Source organism: Arachis ipaensis, chromosome B08 (genome assembly GCF_000816755.2).
Source record: "Arachis ipaensis cultivar K30076 chromosome B08, Araip1.1, whole genome shotgun sequence".
In the NCBI taxonomy this organism is placed as follows: Eukaryota; Viridiplantae; Streptophyta; class Magnoliopsida; order Fabales; family Fabaceae; genus Arachis; species Arachis ipaensis.
Window position 1 is genome coordinate 55,653,687 of NC_029792.2, and position 7,164 is coordinate 55,660,850.

Sequence of the window (7,164 nt, forward strand, 5' to 3'; positions counted from 1 at the left end):
AGTATTCAAACCTCGGGTCATATTCTCAAGGAACTGCAGGGAAATATGTTCTTATTATTGTTTATGGAGATTGTAAATTGGGGATTTGAGAATGAGGAGCAAATAGTCTAATTAGCAAATAAAGTAAATGAAGAACAAACAATTTAAATGGCAAGTAAAATAAATAAATGACTGTAAATAAACTTTGGGCAAGGTATGAGAAATTGGAGGTCCTATTCTAGTTATCCTTATCAATGATGATGAGAATTGAATCTTAATTCCACTTTTTTAACCTTTACTAAGATAAAGGAAGATCAAGAGATTAATTGGTTTGATCTTCGGATCCTATTTATTTCCTAGGAAAAGATTGGAATTATTGAAGTTCAATTTAATTAACAAAGATGACAATTATCAATCATGTTTGAGTTTGATAAGTCCTGAGTTACTGATTTCTTAACCAAGACCAAAAGGAGAAAAGTAAATCTATTGGAATAAAAATGTCTTCAGATTGGGAATAATAGCAACATAAATAAAATAAACCAATAGTAAACTGAAATACCTCAAATAACATTAATTCAAAAGAGTAATCTGTAACATGGAGGAATTCATAAATTAAATTGCAAAAGTAAATAAAAGGGAATATTGAACCTGCTAAAGAGATAATCCTGAAAGCGAATAAAATCCTAATTCTAAATCCTAATCCTAAAGAGAGGAGAGAGAGGAGAGAACCTCTCTCTAAACTAAATCTAAATCATGAAAACTAACTAAAGTGGAGACTTTCCTTGAATGGATGCATTCCCCCACTTCATAACCTCTGGTCTATGCCTTTTGGACTTGGATTTGGGCCAAAAAGGGCTTCAGAATTTGCTATGAGCATTTTCTGCAATTTCTGGTACGTGGCCTCTGTCACGCGTCCGCGTGGGTCACGCGGTCGCGTCATTCGGAGTTGTCATGCATAACTATTAATGGCACCTAAGGCCAGAGAAACCTCAAGAAAGAGGAAAGGGAAGGCAATTGCTTCCACCTCTGAGTCATGGGAGATGGAGAGATTCATCTCAAAGGTCCATCAAGACCACTTCTATGAAGTTGTGGCTAAGAAGAAAGTGATCCCTGAGGTTCCTTTCAAGCTCAAAAAGAATGAGTATCCGGAGATCCGACATGAGATCCGAAGAAGAGGTTGGGAAGTTCTCTCTAATCCTATTCAACAAGTCGGGATCTTAATGGTTCAAGAGTTCTATGCAAACGCATGGATCAATAGGAACCATGATCAAAGTGTGAACCCGAATCCAAAGAATTGGCTTACCATGGTTCGGGGGAAATACTTAGACTTCAGTTCGGAAAATGTAAGGTTGGCGTTCAACTTGCCAATGATGCAAGAAAACGCACGCCCGTACACTAGAAGGGTCAACTTTGATCAAAGGTTGGACCAAGTCCTCTTGGACATATGTGTGAAAGGAGCTCAATGGATAGTTGACTCAAGAGGCAAGCCGGTTCAATTGAGAAGACTGGACCTTAATCCTGTAGCTAGAGGATGGTTGGAGTTTATTCAACGCTCAATCATTCCTACTAGCAACCGGTCTGAAGTTACTATAGACCGGGCCATCATGATCTATAGTATCATGATTAGGAAGGAAGTGGAAGTTCATGAGATTATACCTCAAGAACTCTATAAGGTGGCTGACAAGTCTTCCACTTTGGCAAGGTTAGATTTTCGTCACCTCATTTGCCACCTCTGCAATTCGGCTGGAATTGACATAGAGGGAGACATCTTCATTGATGAGGACAAGCCCATCACTAAGAAAAGGATGGAACAAACAAGAGATCATGGACCTCAACAAGAGCATGAGGAAGTTCCTCACCATGGAATCCCTAAGATGCCTCAAGAGATGCACTTCCCTCCACAAAACTATTGGGAGCAAATCAACACTTTCCTAGGAGAATTAAGCTCCAACATGGGACAACTAAGGATGGAGCACCAAGAGCACTCCATCATCCTCCATGAGATTAGAGAAGATCAAAGAGCTATGAGGGAGGAGCAACAAAGACAAGGAAGAGACATAGAAGAGCTCAAGAGCACCATTGGTTCTTCAAGAAGAGGAAGACGCCACCCTCACTAAGGTGGACCTGTTCCTTAATCTCCTTGTTCTTATTCTTCTATTTTTCGTTTACTATGCTTTATGTTTTATTTATGTTTGTGTCTTATTACATGATCACTAGTGTCTAAGTGTTTATGCCTTAAAGTTATGAATGTCCTATGAATCCATCACGTTTCTTAAATGAAAAATATTCTAAAAACAAAAGAACAAGAAGTACATGAATTTCGAATTCATCCTTGAAATTAGTTTAATTATTTTGATGTGGTGACAATACTTTTTGTTTTCTGAATGAATGCTTGAACAGTGCATATGTCTTTTGATATTGTTGTTCATGAATGTTAAATATGTTGGCTCTTGAAAGAATGATGAAAAGGAGAAATGTTATTGATAATCTGAAAAATCATAAAAATAATTCTTGAAGCAAGAAAAAGCAGTGAATATAAAAGCTTGCGAAAAAAAAAAGAGAAAAGAAAAATGGCGAAAAAAAGAGAAAGAAAAAGAAAAAAGCAAGCAGAAAAAGCCAAAAGCTTTTTAAACCAAAAGGCAAGAGCAAAAAGCCAATAGCCCTTAAAACCAAAAGGCAAGGGTAATAAAAAGGATCCAAGGCTTTGAGCATCAGGGGATAGGAGGGCCTAAAGGAATAAAATCCTGGCCTAAGCGGCTAAACCAAGCTGTCCATAAACATGTGCTTGTGGCGTGAAGGTGTCAAGTGAAAACTTGAGACTGAGCGGTTAAAGTCGAGGTCCAAAGCAAAAACAGAGTGTGCTTAAGAACCCTGGACACCTCTAATTGGGGACTCTAGCAAAGCTGAGTCACAATCTAAAAAGGTTCACCCAATTATGTGTCTGTGGCATTTATGTATCCGGTGGTAATACTGGAAAACAAAGTGCTTAGGGCCACGGCCAAGACTCATAAAGTAGCTGTGTTCAAGAATCAACATACTGAACTAGGAAAATCAGTAACACTATCTGAATTCTGAGTTCCTATAGATGCCAATCATTCTGAACTTCAATGGATAAAGTGAGATGCCAAAACTATTCAGAGGCAAAAAGCTACTAGTCCCGCTCATCTGATTGGAGCTAAGTTTCATTGATATTTTGGAATTTATAGTATATTCTCTTCTTTTTATCCTATTTGATTTTCAGTTGCTTGGGGACAAGCAACAATTTAAGTTTGGTGTTGTGATGAGCGGATAATTTATACGCTTTTTGGCATTGTTTTTACATAGTTTTTAGTATGATTTGATTAGTTTTTAATATATTTTTATTAGTTTTTAATTAAAAATCCCATTTCTGGACTTTACTATGAATTTGGGTGTTTTTCTGTAATTTCAGGTATTTTCTGGCTGAAATTGAAGGACTTGAGCAAAAATCAGATTCAGAGGTTGAAGAAGGTCTGCAGATGCTGTTGGATTCTGACCTCCCTGCACTCAAAGTGGATTTTCTGGAGCTACAGGAGTTCCAATGGTGCGCTCTCAATTGCGTTAGAAAGTAGACATCTAGGGCTTTCTAGCAATATATAATAGTCCATACTTTGCCTGAGTTTAGACGACGCAAACTGGCATTGAACGCCAACTCTCTGCCCTATTCTGGAGTTAAACGCCAGAAACAGGTTGCAAAGCATAGTTAAACGCCAGAAACAGGTTACAAACTGGCGTTTAACTCCAAGGAAGACTTCTACATGTGAAAGTTTCAATGCTCAGTCCAAGCACACACCAAGTGGGCCTGGAAGTGGATTTCTGCATCATTTACTCATTTCTGTAACCCTAGTAACTAGTTTAGTGTAAACAGAACTTTTTACAATCATGTTAAATGTCTGATATTTGATTAGTCTTATGCTATCTTAGAGCTTTATGGGGGCTGGCCATTCGGCCATGCCTGGACCTTGTTCTTATGTATTTTCAACGGTGGAGTTTCTACACACCATAGATTAAGGTTTGGAGCTCTGCTGTTCCTCATGAATTAATGCAAAGTACTATTGTTTTTCTATTCAACTCAAGCCTATTTCTTCTCTAAGATATACACTCGTTCTTCAACCTGACGAATGTGATGATCCATGACACTCATCATCATTCTCACCTATGAACGCGTGCCTGACAACCACTTCCGTTCTACTTGCAATAGCTTGAGTGTGTATCTCTTAGCCTCCTGGTTCATGACGCATGTTTGCTTCGCCTGAGAACCGAGAATTCCATTCCATGATATCAGAGTCTTCGTGGTATAGGCTAGAATTATTGGCGGCCATTCTTGAGATCCGAAAAGTCTAAACCTTGTCTGTGGTATTCCGAGTAGGATCTGGGAAGGGATGGCTGTGGCGAGCTTCAAACTCGCGAGTGCTGGGCGTAGTGAAAGACGCAAAAGGATTACTGAATCCTATTCCAGTATGATCGAGAACCGACAGATGATTAGCCGTGCGGTGACAGTGCATTTTAGACCATTTTCACTGAGAGGACGGGATGTAGCCATTGACAACGGTGATGCCCAACATAAGCTTGCCATGGAAAGGAGTATGAAGGATTGGATGAATGCAGTAGAAAAGCAGAGATTCAGAGGGAACTAAGCATCTCCATACGCTTATCTGAAATTCTCACCAATGAATTACATAAGTATCTCTATCTTTATTTTATGTTTTATTTATCTTTTAATTATTAAAACTCTATAACCATTTGAATCCGCCTGACTGAAATTTACAAGATGACCATAGCTTGCTTCAAGCCGACAATCTCCGTGGGATCGACCCTTACTCACGTAAGGTTTATTACTTGGACGACCCAGTGCACTTGCTGGTTAGTTGTGCGAAATTGTGACAAAGAACTAAGATTATGAACGTGCGTATTAAGTTTTCAGCGCCGTTACCAAGGAATGAACGATCACGATTTTCCACACCAGAAACCCTAATGGCCACTCGCAGACGAGGTCGTACACGTTCATGAGAGAGTAGGAATGAGCAACCGGCCGACAACCATGCCGAATTCATGGCGGCCATGGCTAATCTTTCATACACCATGGGGGCTACCGCTGCTACGACTCTGCAAGCTGTGCAGACGTTAGGTCAACTGGTGGGAAATGGAAACGGAAATGGTGAAGGAGATGCAAATGACAATGCTGAAGGGGACGGCGATAGTATGGGAGGTGCTTCGATGACCCTGGTGACGTTTCTCAAGGTTCATCTGCCAAGTTTCAGAGGATCGACCAATCCTACGGAATCGGATAACTGGTTCCAAGCTATGGAGCGCGCACAACAAGCACAGCATATCCCGAACAACCAATACGTAGAGTTTGCTACTTATCAGCTTCGAGAAGAGGCCCAACATTGGTGGCAGGTAGAATGCCACTTGCTACAGCTCCAGAGCACAGATGTTCCTTGGAATGTATTTCAAGCGGCCTTCTACAAGAAGTACTTTCCTGAGTCTGCAAGGGAGGCAAAGGAGATGGAACTTATGCAGCTGAAGCAAAGTTTTTTGTCTGTGGCAAATTACACCAGCAGATTTGAGGAGCTCTGTAGGTTCTCTAGGGTGTGTCAGGATGCCCCAGAGACCTGTGAAAGTTGAAAGTGTATCAAGTATCAAAGGGGCTTAAAGGATGACATCATGACTGCTGTGGCTCCTTTGGAGATTCGTATTTTCTCCGATCTGGTGAACAAGGCAAGAGTGGTTAAAGAATACGCAAATACGGTAGCCTCGTCAAGGGACACTCATAAAAGCAACCCTAGTAGGAAACGTCACGATTACCTTGAACCAAGGGGACAGAACTTCAATAGAGATGGACACGCTCCCCAACATCTGCTAAGTCAAGGGAATTTTAGAAGGGACAACAATGCCCAGTTTCACTATATGAAGGAAAGTCGCCTGTGTTATGCTTGTGGACTACCTGGACACCTAGCCAAGAACTGCCGTCGTAAGAAAAATCAGAACATGGGTCAGAATCAACAGTCAGACCGTGTGGTTGCCTTGGATGCACGTGATGCGACAGGGTCGGATCCTCTGACGAGAGGTAAGCGTATGCGTTGAGTATTATGTTGCTTGGACCTGACAGTAGCTTAGTTCTATCTTTTCCAAGGTCACCGTTAGGATTACCAGAGCTTAGAGTTTTGTTGGGAGTGAACCATGGGAAAGGAGGATTCTAGTGGCGGTAGCCGAGGGTTTCGGACTTGTGGTGACAAATGATCAGAGTGGACGTGCCGGAATGGTTACCAGGCATGACTAGAAGTCTTGTCGGTACCCTGTATGGGTGATGGGTGCGGTTTAGCCCTAGTGACAACGGAAGTACCGACTGACACTTTTGCTGTTTTTAACTATGATTTTTGCGGTTTTTAGGTTTAGAATGATTTTCAAATCTAGTTTGGAGCTTTGGTTTAAATGATTTGGTTTTGAAACTAGGATTGGAACTTTTGATCAAATGATACGATTTAAAAAGGAATGTGAGTTGTATGATTTTATTAGCTTGTGATTTTGGGTTTGTAATTTCACTTATCAAAAGGAATTCAAATGGAAAGGTTTTGATTTACGGGTTTCAATGAATTTAGGAAAATCATGCTTTAAAATGATTGATTTACAAATAAATGATTTTTGACTCTTTTGAAAAAGTTTTAACAATGAACTCATTTATATGGAACTTGTTTTAAAAGTTTTGAAAAGTATTACAAAATCGGTATTTGGTTTAAAGGAAAGAATTTCGGATTCTTAACAACGATAATCAGAGTAACGCAGCGGAAGGCGAGAGAGGACATCGACACGGTGGGTGATGGTGAACGAGATGCTTTGGCAACTTGTTGGGTTGGTAACGTTGAAAGTAAGATGCTTCGCGGAGAATATATATATATATTACATCGCATTATTCGGATTTTCGAGGGCGAAAATCTTTTAAAGGAGGGGAGGATGTAAGAACCGGAGTTTTCACGAATAAAATCATTTAAATTCCCAACTTAGTTTCCAGAAAGTTAGAATGAGAATTTGGGGATTTCAATATGATTTTTGGACTCAGTAGGTTTTTCTGAGTCAGAAAATGTGTTTTCTATGAAAAACCGTGAAAAAATCACGAACCGACGGTTGAACCGGTTCATGTTTGTCCGGTACCGCACGAGAAAAAGT